General features: G+C 44.7%; 1 non-coding gene across 1 annotated transcript; it reads right to left on the minus strand.

The window, feature by feature from the left end:
- Window positions 1-9,697: 9,697 nt before the first annotated feature.
- trnas-aga (transfer RNA serine (anticodon AGA)) lies at window positions 9,698-9,771 on the minus strand. The gene has a single exon. It is a non-coding gene; the product is annotated as a tRNA-Ser (tRNA).
- Window positions 9,772-20,086: the final 10,315 nt, after the last annotated feature.

A 20,086-nucleotide genomic window follows, 5' to 3' on the forward strand; every position in this document is an offset into this window, starting at 1 on the left:
CATCTAAACCCCGGAACATCCAACATCCATTCCTGCCCCTGTGATCTCCAAGTGTCCGTAATGGCCACAACATCGTAGCTCGAAGTACTGATCCATGCTCTAAGTTCATCACCCTTATTCCTGACACTTCTTGCATTAAAATAGACACACTTCAACCCATCATACTGGCTGAAACTTTGCCCTGTCAACTGTCTAACCTTCCTCACAGACTCTCTGCACTCGGTATCTGCCTGTTCAACAGCTACCCCATCCACTGATCCATAGCTCCGGTTCCCATCCCCCTGCCAAACTAGTTTAAACCCTCCCGAAGAGCTCTAGCAAACCTCCCGCCCAGGATATTGGTGCCCCTCCAGTTCAGATGCAACCCGTCCTTCTTGTACAGGTCCCACCTTCCCCAGAAGGTATCCCAATGATCCAAATAACTGAAGCCCTCCCTGCTACACCAGCTCTGTCGCCACGTGTTCAGCTGCACTCGCTCTCTGTTTCTAGCCTCATGAGCACGTGGCACCGGTATCAATCCTGAGATTACTACTCTGCTCCTCCTGCCTTTTAGCTTTCAACCTAACTCCGATATTCGCTTTTCAGGTCCTCATCCCATTTCCTAGCTATGTCATTGGTACCGATATGGACCACGACTTCTGGCTGCTCCCCCTCCCCCTTAAGAATCCTGTAGACTCGATCTGAGACATCCCTGACCCTGGCACCCAGGAGGCAACATGCCATCCGGGAGTCTCGTTCGCGACCACAGTATCTCCTGTCTGTTCCTCTAACCATTGAATCTCCTATTACTATCGCTCTCCTATTCTCCACCCTTCCCTTCTGAGCCGCAGAGCCAGGCTCAGTGGGAGAGACCTGGCCGCTGTGGCTTTCCCCGGTAGGTCCCCCCCCCCGACCGTATCCAAAACGGTATATTATTATTGAGGGGAACGGCCACAGGGGATCCCTGCACTGTGCGCCTATTCCCTTTCCCTCCCCTGATGGTCACCCAGCTACCTTTATCCTGTGACTTAGGTGTCAGTACTTCCCTATAACTGCTCTCTATCATCCCCTCTGCCTCCCGCATGATCCGAAGTTCATCCAGCTCCAGCTCCAGTTCCCTAACGCGCTCTGTGAAGAGCTGGAGTTGGGTGCACTTCTCACAGGTGAAGTCAGCAGGGACACAAGTGGTGACCCTTACCTCCCACATCCTGCAAGAGGAGCATGCAACTGCCCTAGCTTCCATCCCCTCTGCTCTAAATTGACAACAGAGAATAAAAAAATATAAAGGAAAACCTTACCTTACCAAACCCTCCACACAAGAGTCCTTTTTTTTGGTTGGAGGAGGAGGATGGGTGGGAGACACTACACGTGTAGTGTTTCGGGTTTAGCCACTGCCCGAATATATAAGTTCACTTACCCAGCAGTCCCCGTGTCCGCGTCCGCCGAATCGCCAGGTAAGTACTTTATAGTGAAACTTACCTTCCCAGCTGCCCCCTGGCTCGCACTATCACCGCTACTGCTGATCAAAGGTGTTGCTGTAATAAAAACAGAAAATGCTGGAAATCCTCAGTAGGTCTGGCAGCATCTGTGCAGAGAGAAACAGTTAACAGTTCAGGTCTGTTTCCTCAGCTCACATTAACTTTGTTTCTCTCTCCACAGATGCTGCCAGACCTGCCGACTATTTCAAGCATTTTCTGTTTATGTTTCAGATTTCCAGCATCCGCAGTATTTTGCTTTTGTACGTGTGTTGCTATGTCTGGGACTGTTTGAGTGCAATGCTATTGCTTTATAAACAGCGTTGAAACAAACATTTATCTAGTTAACACACAGCACTAACACACAGCTGGATATAAACAGCAGCCTGCAGCAGAGGGTGCAGTGGATGTTTATTAACACAAATAATTCACCAGCACAATATTTACTGCTATCCACAATCACACCACGCTTCATCTTAACACGTTTTACTCTTTATTTACATCAACTTCTTGCTTCCAATAAACACTTCAATTTGGAACACAGCTTCCAAATCACCTTCATTCACAAACCCGAACACAAGCTGCAAATGCTGCAAACACACACCAGCCCAGACTTTCCCCTTTCTGTCAACCCATTCCTGCATCATTGCCTCTCCACCAACAGTTGTCGCTAGAATCATACAATCATCGAATGGCTAAAGCACAGTTGGAGGTCATTCGGCCTGTCGAACCCGTGCTGGCTCTCTGCTAAAGCAACTCACCTCATCTCACTCCCCAGTCATTTCAATTTCGGTGGTGGGAAAACTTCTCGAAAGAATAATTCGGGACAAAATTAATAGTCCCATGGACAAATGTGGGTTAATTCAGGAAAGACAGCATGGATTTCTTAAGGGAAAGTCATGTTTAACTGTCCTGCTGGAGTTTTTTGATGAGGTAACAGAGAGGGATGATGAGGGCAATGCTGTTGATGTGGTGTACATGGACTTTCAAAAGGTCTGACAGCATCTGAAAGGTCACTGACCTGAAACGTTAACTCTGCTTCTCTCTCCACAGATGCTGCCAGACCTGCTGAGTATTTCCAGCACTTTTTGTTTACATTTCAGATTTCTAGCATCTGCAGTATTTTGCTTTTATTGACTTTCAAAAGGAGTTTGATACAGTGCAACACAACAGACTTGTGAACAAAGTTATAACTCATGGAATAAAAGGGACAGTAGTAACATGGATATGGAATTGGCTGAGTGACAGGAAACAAAGAGTAGTGATCAATGGATGTTCTTCGGGCTAGAGGAAGGTTTGTAGTAGAGTTCCCCAGGAGTCAGTGTTGGGACCCTTGCCTTTCCTGATATATATTAATGACCTAGACCTTGGTGTACAGGGCAGAATTTCAAAGTTTATGGATGATACGAAAATTGGAAGCATTGTGAACTGTAAGGATGATAGTGTAGAACTTCAAAAGGACATAGACAAGTTGGTGGAATGGGAGGACAGATGACAGGTGAAGTTCAATGCTGAGAAATGTGAATTGATTCATTTTGGTAGGAAGAACATGGAGTGACAATGTAGAATAAAGGGTACAATTCTAAAGGGGGTGCAGGAGCAGTGGGACCTGGGGTTATATGTCATTGGTTGAGAGAGTGGTTAATAAAGCATACAGTATCCTCGGCTTTAGTAATAGAGGCATAGAGTACAAGAACAAGGAGGTCATGTTGAACTTGTATAAGACACTAGCCTCAGCTGAAGTACTGCATCCAGTTCTGGGTGCCACACTTTAGGAAAGATGTGAAGGCATTGGAGAGATTATGGAAGAGGTTCATGAGAATGGTTCCAGGGATGAGGAACTTCAGTTATGAAGATAGATTGGAGAAGTTAGGACTGTTTTCCTTGGAAAAAAGAAGGCTAAGAGGAGATTTCATAGTGGTATTCAAAATGATGAGGGGTGTGGACAGAGTGGATAGGGAGAAACTGTTCCCACTTCTGAAAGGATCGAGAACGAGAGGGCACAGATTTAAAGTCATTGGTAAAAGAAGCAAAAGCGACATGAGGAAACACTTTTTCACACAGCGAGTGGTTAAAGTATGAACTGCCTGAGAATGTGATGGAGGCAGGTTCAATTGAAGCATTCAAAGGGGAATTAGACTGTTATCTGAAAAGGAAAATGTGCAGGATTATGGGGAGAAGACGGGGAAGTGACATCAGGTGAATTGCTCATTTGGAGAGTCAGTGCAGACACGATGGGCCAAATGGCCTCCTTCTGGGCAGTAACAATTCTGTGATTCTGTGATTCCAATATTCAAGTCATTTCTATATATGGTGGTCCTGACACTGACCCTTATGGACATCACTGTTCACCATCTTCCATTCTGAAAAACATCCAAATACCACAACTCGCTTTTCTTGATATTTCATCCATTTTTTAATCCAAGCAGATACTGACCCTCCTATTCCAGGAGCCTCAGTTTTGTTACCCAGCCTTTTATGTGGTAGTCTGTCAAACGCTTTCTTAAAATCCATATAGACAACATCCATTGCTTTCCCTTCATCAACCTTTTCTGTTACTTCATCAAAAAAATCAGTTATATTAGTGAAGAAGTGGAAAGGTGCTGAAGCTTTCAGTTTTCGGTCTACCCAAAACAAGTTCAAGGCCTGAATAATGAACCGATTGCCTCATTAGTTCTGTGAATAATACAATGATTTAATAGACAAAGTTTTGAAACATTCCTACCCATAAATCTTGGTAACAGAGTGTGTGGATCTCCTGACTCAGAATGTTTAATGGATACAGTCCTCAGATCCGACAAGGAACCCTTGAACATCCACAGTAAAGACAGTGTAGATGAGGAAATGTAAGAGCTGGGAGCTGAAACTCAGGGACGGCCGAGCTCTCCTGTCATTGAGCTTGTGTGTCTGCTCTGCTCGCCGCACTTCCGGCTCTACTTTGTTTCCAATGAAAAGATGAAAAGGGCCGTTCGGTTTTCCTCTCACTGATAGCGTGTTTCACTCGGGTTAATATAACCCGGGACTTTTGCTGCTGAAATGAATTCTGCAAGGTCCCAGCAAACACACCGGCTCCCTCCTTTCTCCCCTCTTTCTATCGGATTGTTTTACCAGGAGGGGCTCAATAATAACAAACCCCCTGCAGGGAATGACCGCAAATTGAGCATCTAAATGGGGCAAGTGGGCAGCTTTCTGGGTTCTAGGTTCCCCCTACCCCGTCCCTCCCTCCAGTCCAAGCCCCTCTTCACTTTCTTTGGGACTTTGATGAGGGTGAAATGGGGAAAGTTCCCATTGATGTTTGAATGCTGAATTGCTGCAGAGATCTGCGCACGCGCGATGCAGCCCCGCCCCAGTGGGACGTCACAATAAGGAGTGGAGCGCATCCGCAGCCTTTCCCCAACCCAGTCTTTGAGGCCATTCACTCAATCAGGGGAAGATGCTTTAAATCAGCTGCTAATGGAGACTTCCCGGGCCCGGGGGAAGGGAACAAACAGCATCTGCTTCCAGCAGCCACTGCTTTGGGAGCGTGTCCGCAGATGTGCTCAGAGATTAGCATTGAGTGGTGGGAAGTTGAGGGGGAGTCGGGGACTGTTTGTAACAGACACTGTGGAGCAGAAGCTGCTCCCGGAACATGGAGTGAGCCGGGGACACGGGGAAGGGAGAGTTCATTCTCGGACAGTGTCTGTACAGGCTCAGGGAGACACAATGGGAAGAAATAACTATTGAAAATCACTGACAATTTCACCACCCAAAGGAGAGGGAATTTTCCTGCTTTAGTTCCAGTCTCTCACTGTTTGTTGGATTGTGAACAGTGGGGGAAAAATAGCCGCAAAATAACGATGTGGACAGTTAGACAAAGAGCATTTATTGCAGACACCAGGTGAGAAGTGTGAAAGGCACATTTTAAATAGTGGCTGCTTGTTTTCCGTTGAAATAGAAATGTGACTGTGTAAAGGTCACTGCTCTATCGGACAGTCCCAGTCATTGAGCAGTGCAGGGCTTGTGTTGTTTCTGAATATCACAAACTTGTTGTAAAACCACTGCAAACACCTGGTAAACAGAAGCTGAATACTGCAGTACTGCAGTGGAGGCAGACACTGACACCGTTTGTGTTCTTGGTTTTCATTTTATGATTGTTCATAATGATTATTATTGGGACGATTACATTGATCGCTTTTGTATCTTCTATCTCACCAGTTCTTTCATTCCTGCAGGAAAATACATGACGGAACCTGAATAGATGTGGTGATTCTTGGACACAAGGAAAAGTGCAGTGATCTCGTTCCAACACACAGTCGGTACAGGATCACTCCCAAAGCACAGAGATACTGCCAGCTCATCAGTTCCACTGGAGCAAACAAAATAAGTAGTCAGACAGACACTGATCCCAAAGTCAAGAGAGACACATTTTCAATCCAACAGTCAAACAACAGCAGGAGAGACAGAAGTTGTTTCTATTTCACTCCAATTCAGTACAGCTGACAGGTTGATACATCAATCACAGTCCAAAAACAAACTCACTATCAGATCTAAATAAACTCTGTCACCATGGTCACATTTTAAATATAAAATCTGAAATAGAACAGACAAAATTTACAGAATTGAAAGGTACAGAATGAATGCAAGGAGGCTTCAAGGGGATTTGGACAGGTTAAATGAATGGGCAAGAACATGGCAGATGGAATATAATGTGAATAAGTGTGAAGTTCTCCACTTTGGTCAAATAAACAGAAAGACAGAGTATTTCTTAAATGGTGAGAGGTTGAGAAGTGTCGATGTCCAAAGGCACCTGGGTGTCCTTGTTCATGAGACACGAAAAGCTAGTATGCAGGTGCAGCAAGCAATTCGGAAGGCAAATGGTATGTTGGCTTCATTGAAAGCGTATTTGAGTACATGAGTAAAGATGTATGAAGTCTAGATGAGACCGCACCTGGAGTATTCTGTACAATTTTGGTTTCCTTATCGAAGGAAGGATAGACTTGTCACAGAGGGAGTGCAACAGAGATTCACCGGTCTCATCCCCTCGGATGGTGGGATTGTTTTATGATGAGAGACTGCAGAAACTGGGCCTAAATTCTCTAGAGTTTTGAAGAATGAGAGGTGATCTCATTGAAACAGACAAAGTTCTTCCAGGGTGTCACAGGGTAGATATGGATAGGATGTTTCCTCTGTCTAGTGAGTCTCGAACAAGGAGACACAGTCTCAGAATAAGGGCAGACTGAGATGAGCAGGAATTTCTTTACTCAGAGGGTGAAAAATCTGTGGAATTCTTTATCCCAGTGGGCTGTGGAAGATCAATCATTGAACATATTCAAGACAGAAATCGATAGATTTCTAAATACTAACAGGATCAAGGGATATGGAGATGGCAGGGAAAAATGGCGGAGAGGTAGATGATCAGTCACGATCTGTTTGAATGTTGGAGCAGGCTCGATGGGCTGAATGGCCTAATGCCCCTATTTCCTATGATCCTATGAATCCCAATAATGTACATCAGAACGTTAGACCAAGTTATGCATTACATACCAGTTCAAAAATCCCACAGAGATTAAGACTGAAAGACACAGTATCAAGCCATTACGACAAAATGAAGGACTTGGAGCTTGCAGACCAGCCCATGTATAAGATTGAAAGTTATATTTTCATTCACAATCGTTTTCACAGAGCTTAATATTGAATACCAATCCACAACTTGTACAGGACTACCAAATAAAACCTACAACTGTAAAATACAGTTGATCCATATTTTAAATTAAACACAAGGCAAATAAATATTGATACATTAAGAGAGCGGGAAACAGTGAAAGCAGAGTGGAGCATAAAGAGCCCAGGAGAGAGAGGGAGCAAGAGTTCACTCGGAGAGCAGGGAACAGCGAGAGCAGGCGTCAAAAAAGGCAAAGGAATACACAATTAATGGGAGAACACTGAACGGTGTAGAGGAAGTGAGGGACGTTGGAGTGAATGTCCACAGATCCCTGAAGTAGCAGTGCAGGTCAATAAGCTGGTTCAGCAGGTAAATGGAATCCTTTCCTTTATTAACTGAGGTATAGAGTATTAGGGTGACCTGGTATCCATGGCAATAAGTCACTGACAGCTAACATTCAGGTGCAGCAAGCAATTAGGAAGGCTAATAGTATGTTAGCCTTTATCACAAGAGGATTTGAGTACAGGAGTAGTGAATTCTTGCTTCAATTGTATAGAACCTTGGTTAGACTGCACTTGGAGTACTGTGTGCAGTTTTGGTCCCCTTGCCTTAGGAAGGATATTATTGCCATAGATAGAGTGCAAAGAAGGTTCATCAGACTTGTTCCTGGGATGGTGGGACTGTCCTATGAAGAGAGATTGGGGAAACTGGGGCTGTATTCTCTGGAGTTTTGAAGAATGAGAGGTGATCTCATTGAAACCTACAAAATATTTAAAGGACAGTCAGGGTAGATGCAGCTAAGATGTTTCCCCTGGTTGGGGAGTCGAGAACCAGGGGACGCAATTTCAAAATAAGGGGCTTGCCACTTCGGACAGTTTTGAGGAGAAATGTTGTTACTCAGAGGGCTGTGAATCTTTGGAATTCTGTACCCCAGAGGGCTGTGGAAGCTCAGTCATTGAGTATGTTTAAAGCAGAGATTGACAGATTTCTAAATACAAATGACATAAGGGAATATGAGGAAAGTGTGGGGAAAAGGGCATTGAAGTGGATGATCAGCCATGATCATATTGAATGGTGGGGCAGGCTCGATGTGCTGAATGGCCGACTCCTGCTCCTATGTTCCTATGTTCCTAACTCCACATTATCGATGAGACACAGCCTCAGGCCGACTTGTCGGGTGTTGCAAACAGATAACACTGCTTCTGATCTTCACCAGAACAGAGAGAGAGATGTAAAATTGATCATCAAACAGACTGTGAGAGAATACAACAGAATAAAACACATGGAGAGACACTGTGGAATAACAAATAGATTAGATTGGAATGTTGAATTATGATTGGAATGGATAAAACAGCAGATTAAATTGGGACCGAAAAGAGAAACTGATGGGAAGAAGGAAGAAAAGAAAGGATGGATCTGTTCACTTTTTTCAGTTTTTTCACTGGTCCATAAAAGCTGGATTAAAAAAAGATGCAAAAAACAGAGAATTTCACCAAAAAGGGAGATTAAATGCTGCCGAAACCTTGGATCGAAGGATGCCCCAACATATCACCTGTTTAACTGTCTCCTCACTGGGGGATTTCAATCAATGAGCAATATTATTCTCTCCTTTTCTTTTGTTAAATGAAACCACTACTGTCACTTGGAGTTAATATCCCTGTGTTCCAACTCCTGAATAATGAAATTGTGAGTTTCGTGATATTTTCTGGACACATTTCCTGCTGAAAGAACTAAGAGCTCTTTTCTAATTTACACAATACTATATACACACTCATCAGGCCTCCGAAACTAGCATCCTTGGTGCTGCTCTCTCCTCCCAAACCTCATCTCATGTGACTGTTACATCATCACTCTGATTGTGGGAGGGGTTAATCCCACTGTCTTCAGCATTAACCCTTTACATCCTCATACTGCACTGTCTGTCCACAAAATCGGTGGAGGGAACTTGAATTATCAAAACAGCAACAGCTGCCAGTTGAAAATCAACTCAACCCATCAGAGAGAGACTGTCAGAGAACTTCCTGCATCCAGTCCTGACCCTGTCACATGAAGCAGCTGCTCACCCAGACCCCACTCTCATCAACACTGAACATTTTTACTGAGACCCTTCAAATACTGTTTATAAAAGGCCGCAAAGATCAAAGTTCACACAGTTGTATTAAATACAACAAAGTTTAATATCTTCTCACCGTTTCTCGGGAACCACATGAGACTTAGGTTTTTTATTTGGTTCCTTTGATTTTTCTTGTTCCTGACTGACAAATATTCCAAACCTCAGATAAACCCTCCCACTTGCGTCATGTCCCAGTCTCGGTTAAAAGCAACACATAATGACACAAACACTCTCCTTCAGTGAGATTAATATCAAGCTGTTTTCCAGGTTGAATGGAACTGTGAACAAATTTATGTCAAAGAAGTTAACTTTGATGTATTAGCACTGAAATTCTGTCCAAGGAGAAACAGCCATTCTAAACTCATATCCTTCACAAAGGCTGTTTTTCTATGTGATTGAAATTCATCAAGTATTTTGAATTAAAGTTCACAAGACACAGATGTCAGTGTTGATAATGAAACTTTTCAAGCATGTTGCAACTGGGAAATAAGGCTCGGTTGGGAGTTGAACCCAGGATCTCCTGTTTTCTAGACAGGTGCTTTAACCAACTAAGCTACAGAGCCAGATCGCAAATGTGCGTGCAATTGAAATCAGAGGAAGCCCTTGTAGATAGTGGGCAGGCTTTGGCGAGTCAAGAGCTGAGTTCGTCACGGCAGTGTTCCCAGCCTCTGACTCGCTCTTGTCGTTGTTGCTGTAGTTGTAATTGTAATAGGCAACCTTCTGTCTCGGAAGACGATGGGCTACACCCGGGGTGTACGTCACTTCTGTGTGAAACATGGTTTGTTGTGGCTGGAGAGGACGACTCGTGAGTGACAATCCCTTCCGCAGCTCGTCCAGATGAATATCATTGGCCCGAGGTCGACTGATAATTTTTCCTTCCTCTGAGCTCTCTTTCCCACCATCTGGTCATTTCTTTTGGCCTCTGCTTTTCCCATGGTCTTCCTGAATGCCTTTCTCCAGGAATTCCAGTCAGCAGGAAGGACTTCCCATGCATTGACTCCAATCCCAGTCAGCTTGAGATCTCGCTTTGCAGATGTCCTTGTATCACAGATGTGGGTGACCTGTTGGTCTCGTGCTGATAGCAAGCTCACCATAGAGCGTGTCTTTGGAAAAGCGACCGTCATCCATTCAGCACACATGACTCAGTCAACAGAGTCACCGCTGACTCAAGAGGGCAAACATGCTGCGGATCCCTGCACGCTGGTGTACTTCTGCATTCGTCACTCTGTCCTGCCAGGAGATGCCCAATGTCCATCTGAGACAGTGGAGGTGGAAGCTGTTCAGCTGCTTTTCTTGGCTTGTATAAGTTGTTGATGCTTCTCTACTCTAAAGGAGGGTGCTGAGAACACAAGCCTGTTACACACGGTGTTTTGTATTTTCGATCAGTTTGCTGTCGGTTCACACTCGTCTTCTCAACTTTGACATGACAGCAGCAGCATTGACAATCCTGGTGCTGATTTCAGTATCAAGGGACAGATTGCTGGTGATTGTTGATCCAAGGTATGTGAAGCTGTTGACAACCTCCAAAGTGAGCCTGTCGATGTTGATGGAAGGTGGAGTCTCTCGTCCTGGCCCATAACTTTGATCTTCCTGATGCTGATCGTCAGTCCAAACACCTTGCAGGCCAGGGAGAACCGATATACAAGCTGCTGTTAATGAACTTCATTATGGGATGTCAGCACAGCGTCATCAGCAAAGAGCACCTCACAGACCAAGAACTGACTCATTTTGGTCTTGGTGCGCAGTCTTGCCAAGATGAACAGCTTGTCATCAGCTCTGGTATGCAGGTGGACACCCCCATCTGAGTCACTGAAAGTTTAAAATCGCAGCATGGAGAAGAATATGCCAATTGTAAAGGATGTGAGCTGTGAGGAGGTTACAAGGAGGCTTCCAGGGGACTTGGACAGGATAAGTGAATGAAATGACAGATGGAATATAATGTCAATAAGTGTGAAGTTATCCACTTTGGTAGAATAAACAGAAAGACAGAATATTTCTTAAATGGTGAGAGTTTGGGAAGTGTTGATATCCAAAGGGACCTGGGTGTCCTTGTTCATGAGACACTAAAAGCTCGCATGCAGGTGCAGCAATCAATTAGGAAGGCAAATGGTATGTTGGCCTTAACACGAGGGGTCATGAGTACAGGAATAAAGATGTCTTGCTGCAATTGTATAGAGACTTGGTGAGATTGTGCTGGAGTATTGTGTACAGTTTTGGTTTCCTTATCTAAGGAAGGATATACTTGCCACAGAGGGAGTGCAACGGAGGGTCACCAGACTAATCCCTGGGATGGTGGGATTGTCTTATGAGGAAACTGGGCTTGTATTCCTTAAAGTTTCATTTAAAAGGCCATTTAAAACTGAGATAGGGTGGAATTTCTTCACTCAGAGGGTGGTGAATCTTTGGAATTCTCTACCTCAGGGGTTTGTGAAAGTTCAATCATTGAGCATGTTCAGGACAGAAATTGATAGAAATCTTGATACTCATGACATCAAGGGATATGGGGAGAGCGCGGAAAAGTGGTGTTGAGGTAGATGATCAGCAAGGATGTAATTGAATGACAGATCAGGCTCGACAGGTGAAACTGCCTCCTCCTACGTTCTGAAGAGAGTTTGCACCAGGACACAGCCCTGTTTTACCCCACTGCTGATCGTGAAAGTGTCGGATGTTGCTCCATTGTAACTGACGGAACTGTGCATGTTCTCGTGGAAAGAAGAGATGACGCCCAAGAGTTCAGGAGGGCAGCCTAGTTTCCACAGCAGTTTGAAGAGTCTGTCTCTGCTAACAAGATCGAAGGCCTTGGTGATGTCTATAAAGACAATGTAGAGTGGTCTGTACTGTTCACAGTACTTCTCCTGTAACTGCCGAAGTGAGAAAATCATGTCGACTGTCGATCTACCAGCTCTGAAGCTGCACTGAGACTCAGGATAGATGTGTGATGTCAGGGTCTGCAATCTGGTCAGAGCAATGTGAGCAAAGACCTTCCCCACAATACTTAGCAAGCAGATGCCTCGGTAATTGCTGCCGTCACTGCGATTCCCCCTTATTGTTGTACAAGGTGACAATGTTTGCATCACGCATGTTTAGAGGCGCAGATCTCCCCTTCCAACAGAGACACAGAAGTTCATGGAGATGCTGCAGCAGAGCTGCTTTTCCACTTTTGATGATTCCAGGTGGAGTACCATCATTTCCCAGGGCCTTACCACTGGCAAGACGGTCAATGGCCTTGTTGAGCTCTACTATGGTGGGGTCACTGTCCAACTCCTCCACGACAGGGAAGTCTGGAATGGTGCTGAGAGCTACTTCAATGACAATGTTCTCCGTTATGTAGAGTTCAAGGTAATGCTCCACTCACCTTTCCATCTGCTTGTTCGGTTCAGTGATGATCGTCCCTGTCTTTGTCTTCAAAGGTGCTGATTTAGTTACTGCTGGGCACGTTGCTTTCATAATTATTTTTTTATTCATTCATGTGATGTGGTCATCACTGGCTAAGCCAGCATTTATTGCCCATCCCTCATTTCCCTTGAGAATGTGATGGTGAGCTGCCTTCTTGAACCGCTGCAGTCTGTGTGAGGTAGGTACACCCACAGTGCTGTTAGGAAGGGAGTTCCAGGATTTTGACCCAGCAACAGTGAAGGAAAGGCGATATAGTTCCAAGTCACGATAGTGTGTGGCTTGGAGGGGAACTTGCAGGTGATGGTGTTCCCATGAATTTGCTGCCCTTGTCCTTATAGTTGGTAGAGGTTTCGGGTATGGAAGGTGCTGTCTAAGGAACCTTGGTGTGTTGAATTCCTTCATATGTCCCTCTAGCATCCACCAGATTCAGCGGCAGATTGGATGTTGTTGCAGAGTTTTAACCAGTATTGATTGGTGCAGTGCTGAGCAGTCTGCAGAGACTTGTTTCTGGCAGCTCTGAGAGCATCTAGAGTTTGTTTGCTGGGGACTTGTTTGTAGTTCATGAGGGCTCTCTTCTTAGTTGCAGTAACTGACTCCATTTCAGTCCAATAAGCCTCAAACCAGTCAGCATTCCTCCCATCTCTTTTCCCATACACAGTGAGTTCAGAGTTATAGATGGTGGCGTGCAGATGATTCCACTTTGACACTGCACTGAGGCCTTGGGTGTTTTCTGAAAGAGCCTGATCGAGGATGTTGAGGAACTCCTGGGTCCTTTCTGGGTCAGTGGTTCGGCTAGTGTTGATCCGAGAACGACCTTTCTTCTTGGATGGATGAAGCTTCCTTGGCTGAAGCCTGACCTTGTTACACACCAGGGAGTGGTCAGTGTCACAGTCAGCTCTGTGATATCTGCGTGTGATGAGGATACTGCTGAGGGTGGTACGTCTGGGGATGATAAGGTCTAGCTGGTGCCAGTGGCATGATCTCGGACGTCTCCAGGACAACCTGTGGCACAGCTTGACCTGGAAGTAGCTGTTCGTCACACAGAGTCCATGGTGACAGCATAGCTCCAGAAACCTCTGTCCATTTTTGTTCATCTTGCCATTCCCCTGGTGCCCTATGCTCATTGGCCAAGCTGTAGTCAGTACCCAAGCTTGTGTTGAAGTCTCCTAGAAGGTACAGTCCCTCAGTGCTGGGAATTCTACTGATGGCAGTGTCAAGTGTCTCATAGAATTGATCCTTGACATCTGGGGTGGAGGTGAGTGTCGGGACATAGATGCACATGAGATTAACTGGGCCCGCGCTTGTTGACAAGTGAAGGGTAAGAAGTCTCTCTGAGCCAACTGTGGGGGGTTCACTCATTGCAAGTAGCGTGTTTTTTATTGTGAGACCCACTCCATGCTCACGAGTTGCCTCTTGGGCTTTCCCCTGCCTGAAGAAGGTGTAGTGTTTCTCTTTGAGGGATCCACTTTGAATGAGTCTAGTTTCTTGCAGCACAGCAATGTCCACATTGAGCCTTGTGACTTCCTTGTCAATCACAGCTGTCTGGTGTGTGTCATCAACCTGCAGAAGGTTGTCAGTAAGGCCAGGACACATGGTCATTACATTCCAGTTTGTGATGCGAAGCACTGGTGTCTTCTTTGCTGAGTTTGTCTTGCCTGGTGCATAGATTATCAATCCGCCAGTTGAGAGATATCTCTCTAAGCTGCAAGCACCCATTGAAGCAAGTAGGTCGTGGCAGGACAGCACCTAACTGACTGGGGGCTGCACAGCTTGGAGTAGGTGGTAGTTCTCCAATGAGACGCGATGATCTCTCCCACTGTCCAAAGTAACCCCTGGTGCTCATACTCAACACCAATTGAGTGAGAGCTTATAATCGGTAACTGTTTCTTCCCATGTTTTGCGAATGTTTAACCACGAAGCTGGAGTGTCCTCTCCAGGGCACAGGCCTGGGCAAATAGTATGGAGACACTGAGCATCAGGACCCCCTCTCAGCATTGCTAGTATTGTCCAAAGGAAAGGAAAAAAAACAGTACTGTTTGGTACCAGCTCTGCTGTCGGAGTTGCTGGAAAACTACCTGATAAGTAACAGGTAACCGCCTACGGGACTCCACTCCGGATTTACTGTCCAGGTTTACTCCCTAAGCCTTCTTCTCTCTCAAGACACCCACAGGGAAGTGAGACTTTTTGCCCATAGATGGGGCTCTGTTCTTTGGCATCAGGATGGAACCACACGCCAGTGGGCCTGCATGACATGCACAAGGATATCACACACTGCCCCATCCCTGGGACATCTCAGAGAGATACCCTGATGATAATACACCCCACAGGAAAATCACAAACAGCCCCATCCCTTGGACAGCTCAGGGTCAGACACTGCACACACTGCAACAACAGTGACATTACTGTATTAGTCCCTCCATTCTGAATCACCCTACTTTATGCTTTCCGTCTCTCAGCTAATTTTGTATCCACGCTGCCACTGGCTCCTTAATCCCATCTGCTCAAATTTTGTTAACAAGTCTATTTTATGGTACTTTTTCAAACACAATTTTGAAGTGCAGACACACACCATCAACCCCACCACCCTGGTCAACTCTCTGTGAAACTTCATCAAATAAATTAATTCATTAATTAATTCATACACAATCTTCTGTTAACCAATCTGTTCTGGCTGTCATTTATTAGCCCATGTTCGACCAAGTGCCAGTTAATTTTCTCCTGGATAATTGTCTCTAAAAGTTTCCCCACCACTGACATTAGACGATCTGGTCTGTAGTTCCTGGGTTTATCTCTCTTTTTAAACAGGGCTGTAAAATTAGCAATCCTTGCAGACTTATCTTTCAGTTCTGGAAAGTCTATTGTGGACAATCTCTTTAGGCTGACTTTAACCAATTAAAGCAACAGGATACTTGATTAATAAGTCCAGAACTTTTATTGAGAGTAAAATAGTACTTAATAATTGGAAGTAAAATTATCTTGAACAAACTTGGGGAATATAACTTTACAGCTCTAGCAGGTGTGTGGACTGGTCGAGCTTGGTCTCAGAGTGTCACGGTCCTCTTTGTCCAGTCTAGATCCCTCATCAGATGGAGAACTTGGTCGATGATCTGAGCCTTTACCCCTGAGGTCTTCTCGTGTTCCTGCACACTGAAACCTGACAAAATCCCTACTTTTAACCCATGGATGGCCATCACACCACCTTGTAAAATAATAATTGGTCTGAGCTGTTGCTAGGTACATTTAATTAATGATGTCTTCCACTAACAGCCAACTGTCCTCAGAATCTCAGACATGAGTACGATGGAGTGGTTTCACACTGTCTCCCAATCTGATCTGAAACAAGTTTCCTATTCATTAAATCGAGACTCTTGAAAATGCTGGAAATACTCAGCAGGTCTGACAGCATCTGTGGAGAGAGAAACAGAGTTAACGTTTCAGATCTGTGATCTTTCATCAGAACTGGGCTGAAATTGTCTGAGGGACTGAGATTGTGGAATCAATTTCAGGGTCAAAAACATTGTACTCTGCAAGGAAAGGAAGATGGTGATTATTAAGTATAGTGCAAGAATATAGATGCTTTTACATTATTTGAATCAACATTGATTTAAACTTTGTGCTCACTAAACCTATCTTTTGATCAAAATGACATTGATAACAATGGAAAAAGCAACACATGCATTTCACGACCACAGGACTTTGTAAAGCCTTTTACAGCCAATGAAGGACTTTCCAAGTGTTTTCACTGTGCAGTACAATACAATACCCTACAATAAGGATATTTCACATTCGAGTCACGCAAGTCCCAGGCAATGACCTTCTGAAACAAGAGAGAATCTAACCCTCTCCCCTTGACATTCAACAGCATTACGATTGCTGAATCCCCCACGATCAACATCCTGGGGGTTACCATTGACCAGAAAATGAATTGCAGTAGCCATATAAATATCATGGCTGCAAGAGCAGGTCAGACACTAGGAATCCTGCGGCAAGTAACTCACCTCCTGACTCCCCAAAGCCTGTCCCCTATCTACAAGGCACAAGTCAGGAGTGTGATGCAATACTCTCCATTGCCTGGATAGGTGCAGCTCCAACAACACTTAAGAAGCTCAACATCATCCAGGACAAAGCAGCCCACTTGATTGACGCCTCATTCACTATATTCACTCTCTCTATCACCAACACAGAGCGTGCACCATCCACAAGATGCACTGCAGCAACGCAGCAAGCCTCCTTACACAACACCTTCTAAACCCGTGACTTCTATCACCTAGAAGGACAACGGCAGCAGATGCATGGGAACACCACCACCTGCAATTTCCCCTCTTTGCCACACACCATCCTGGAATTGAAACTATATCACCGTTCCTTCACTGTGGCTGGGTCAAAATCCTGGAACACCCTTCCTAACAGCAACACATCGACTGTAGTGGTTCAAGAAGGCAGCTCACCACCACCTTCTCGAGGGAATTAGGGATGGGAAATAAATGCAATAAATAAAAATAAATTCAATAAAAAAGACAATAATCCCCAAAAGTAGAAAATCCATATGAAAATGAAAATATAATAAAGCACAGTCAGCATAGATTTCACAAAGAAAGACTTGATTAACCTTATCTTTGAAGAATCAACAGCAAGAGTAATACAGCAGATGTAGAAGAGTTTAAATTAATAAAGCCTCATCCTTTTAAGTGCTTGAACCAACAAATTGTGGGTTAATAAATAAGCATACTAACTGACAGAGCTGGGTGTTGTGCTTTGTCGATTCCCCTAAAGCAGGATGTCAATGAGTTAAATCTTCAGGTTGCTGCAACCAGAATAGCCATTGTCCACAATCAGTTTTACTGTTATAAATAAAGGGTGGAACATTCATTGTGAATCTATAGAAACAGTCTGGTCCTGCACACTGCAGACACATCCACGTCATCACCAACCAGCTCTCCTATAATTGATGCAGTTATTTGACTTTTCCCCATTAGCTCCATGGAATTAATTTTGAAAGATTTTAAATTCCAAGAAGTTTTGTTAATATTCAGCCCTTGAGAAGAAATCATTCCCTGGCCACAGTGGAGAGAGCATTGAATATAAAACAGTAGACTACCAGGTAACACAGAGAAAACTCATCAGCTAATCTAGAATTGCTTAGTTTTCTTATTTTTGCTCTTGCTATTCGGTTTTTCATCATTTTCAGCTCCTGACTGTGGATATTATTGTGATTAAATGTGAAAACATGCACTGTGTCTCAGCCCCGGTATATTGGCTCTTTCTCTGTACAGTGCTGTGCACACTCAGATACTGACAGTGTCTCTCCCTGCCTCAATTTTCCAGCCCTGACGGTGCAGAAAGCGCTGCTCAAAGTTACACATTCTGACTGTTTGCAGTTGATTAATGAGAGATTATTAACGTATCCTTCTGCAGTGCTGCCTCGGTTAATAACAGCAGATCGAAGTCACATTTCAGATACAGAAACAGACGCATCAATTATTCACTCTTTCCCAGAGTGAGTGAGGCCGGGACAAGCAGCAACATTCCAGCCCCACGCTCTGCAATTACCCAGCACCAGCGGAAAGCAGTGAATACAGATTCAATCAGTGGGTTAATGTCCATTACAGGGATGCAAGATTCCACGGCCCAGGACAAACATCCCCATACACCGAGAACAAGCTCAGGAAAACCCGGGGGAGTTAATATCCCAATCACTGAGCATTCCAGTAACATTGAATAAGTTCCAGAACTGAGTGAACCTTTCAAAGTACAGAAGAGATGACCAGGTCAAAAAGATCTGAACAGTAGAGGTGACTGAGCAGTTTCAGCTTCTCTGTTCAGGTTGCAGCTTTCACTGGAGGCATGTGTTTAAATCCCACTTCTGACAACTTGATTTTCAGTTACTTTACAGAGTTTCCTTGAAGGTTTGAGGTGGAGTAAATACTGAGCAACTGTTTCTAACTGCTGAACGGTCAATAACCGAAGGTTACAGATTTAAAGTGACTCACAAAACCAGAAGGAACATGAGGAAAAATTCCTTTCTGCAACATGTGGTTAGCATTTCAGTTATGTGGATAGATTGGAGAAGCTGGGGTTGTTCTCCTGAGAGAGGAGATTTGATAGAGGTGTTCACAATCATGAGGGGTCGTGACAGACCCGATAGAGAGAAACTGTTGGTAGAAGGATTGAGACTCAGGTAAAAGCTGTGGCTCAGTTGGTCACACTCACCTCGAAATCACAAGCTTCTGGGTTCAGATTTCACAGCTGACACTCCAGTACAGCACTGAGGGTGTTGAAGGTGCTGCCTTTCAGGTGTGATGTTAAACCAAGACCTGTTCTGCATGTTTGGGTGAATGTAAAAGATCCCATGCTGCAATTTCAAACAAGTGAAGAGCAATTCTCCCTGGTGTTGTGATCAATATTTGTCCCTCAATCAGATCAGTTGGTCATTATCACATTGCTGTTTGTGGGTATTAGCTGCTGCATTTCTGACATTACAACAGTGATTACACTTCGAAAGTATTTCATTGTCCACAAAGTGCTTTGATATATCCAGTGGTCAGGAAAGGTGCTATATGAATGCAAGTCTTTTCTTTCTTTATCACAACACATTACTGTGTAAAAAACGGTTCTTCATGTCACCTCTGGTTCTTTTGCCAATCACCTGATATCTGTGTCCTCTGCTTACTGACCCTTTTACCACTGGAAACAGTTTCTCCTTATTTAAAGTATTGAAAACCTCCATGATTTTGAACAAATGTGTCAAATCTTTTCTGAATTTTCTCTGCTGCAAGGAGAACAACCCCAGCTTCTCCAATCTCTCCACATAACTGAAATCCCTCACCCTGTTACCATTGTGGTAAATCTCTTTTTTATTCTTTCATGGGATGTGGGCACTGCTGACACAATGTGATTCCTGTCAACGGAGCGGCCCGCTGACATCATCGGAGAGCGCCAAGCTGCACATAGGCACAGCTACATCTTGCCAGGATTAAGTGGCACATGCACAGGATGATGTCATGGCTCAGCACCAACATCATCGCATATCCGCAAATGGTCCATCTTCGCACATTCACGCTAAAGCGTCATTGGGTATCCAGCCTCTCACTCAGCTGAAGGAAGCGGCTGAATGGGAGACTTTGAGGTTGGAGCTCTCCCCCCTCGGCCTTGACGCTTCTTCTCCTCAACTGCTCGCTCTCCACCTCGCTGCTCCCCTGGATGATTGTTCCCCGCTCGCGTCACCCAGCTCTCCTGCCACTCGCTCCCAGCCCCCCAACCCCCACTCCAGCCATTAGCTCTAGGCCATGCCACTTCCCTCCTCTTGGCCACTCGTTCTTCACTCCTACGTCACACTTTATGAGAGGCATAGATAGTGTAGATAGCCAGAGTCTGTTTCCCATGGTAGGGGTGACTAAAACTAGAGGGCATAGATTTAAGCTAAGAGGGAGGAGGTTTAAAGGGGGTCAAAGGGGTAAATTTTTCACAGAAAGAATAGTGGGT

This window comes from Heterodontus francisci, unplaced genomic scaffold, assembly GCF_036365525.1.
Source record: "Heterodontus francisci isolate sHetFra1 unplaced genomic scaffold, sHetFra1.hap1 HAP1_SCAFFOLD_255, whole genome shotgun sequence".
NCBI lineage: Eukaryota > Metazoa > Chordata > Chondrichthyes > Heterodontiformes > Heterodontidae > Heterodontus > Heterodontus francisci.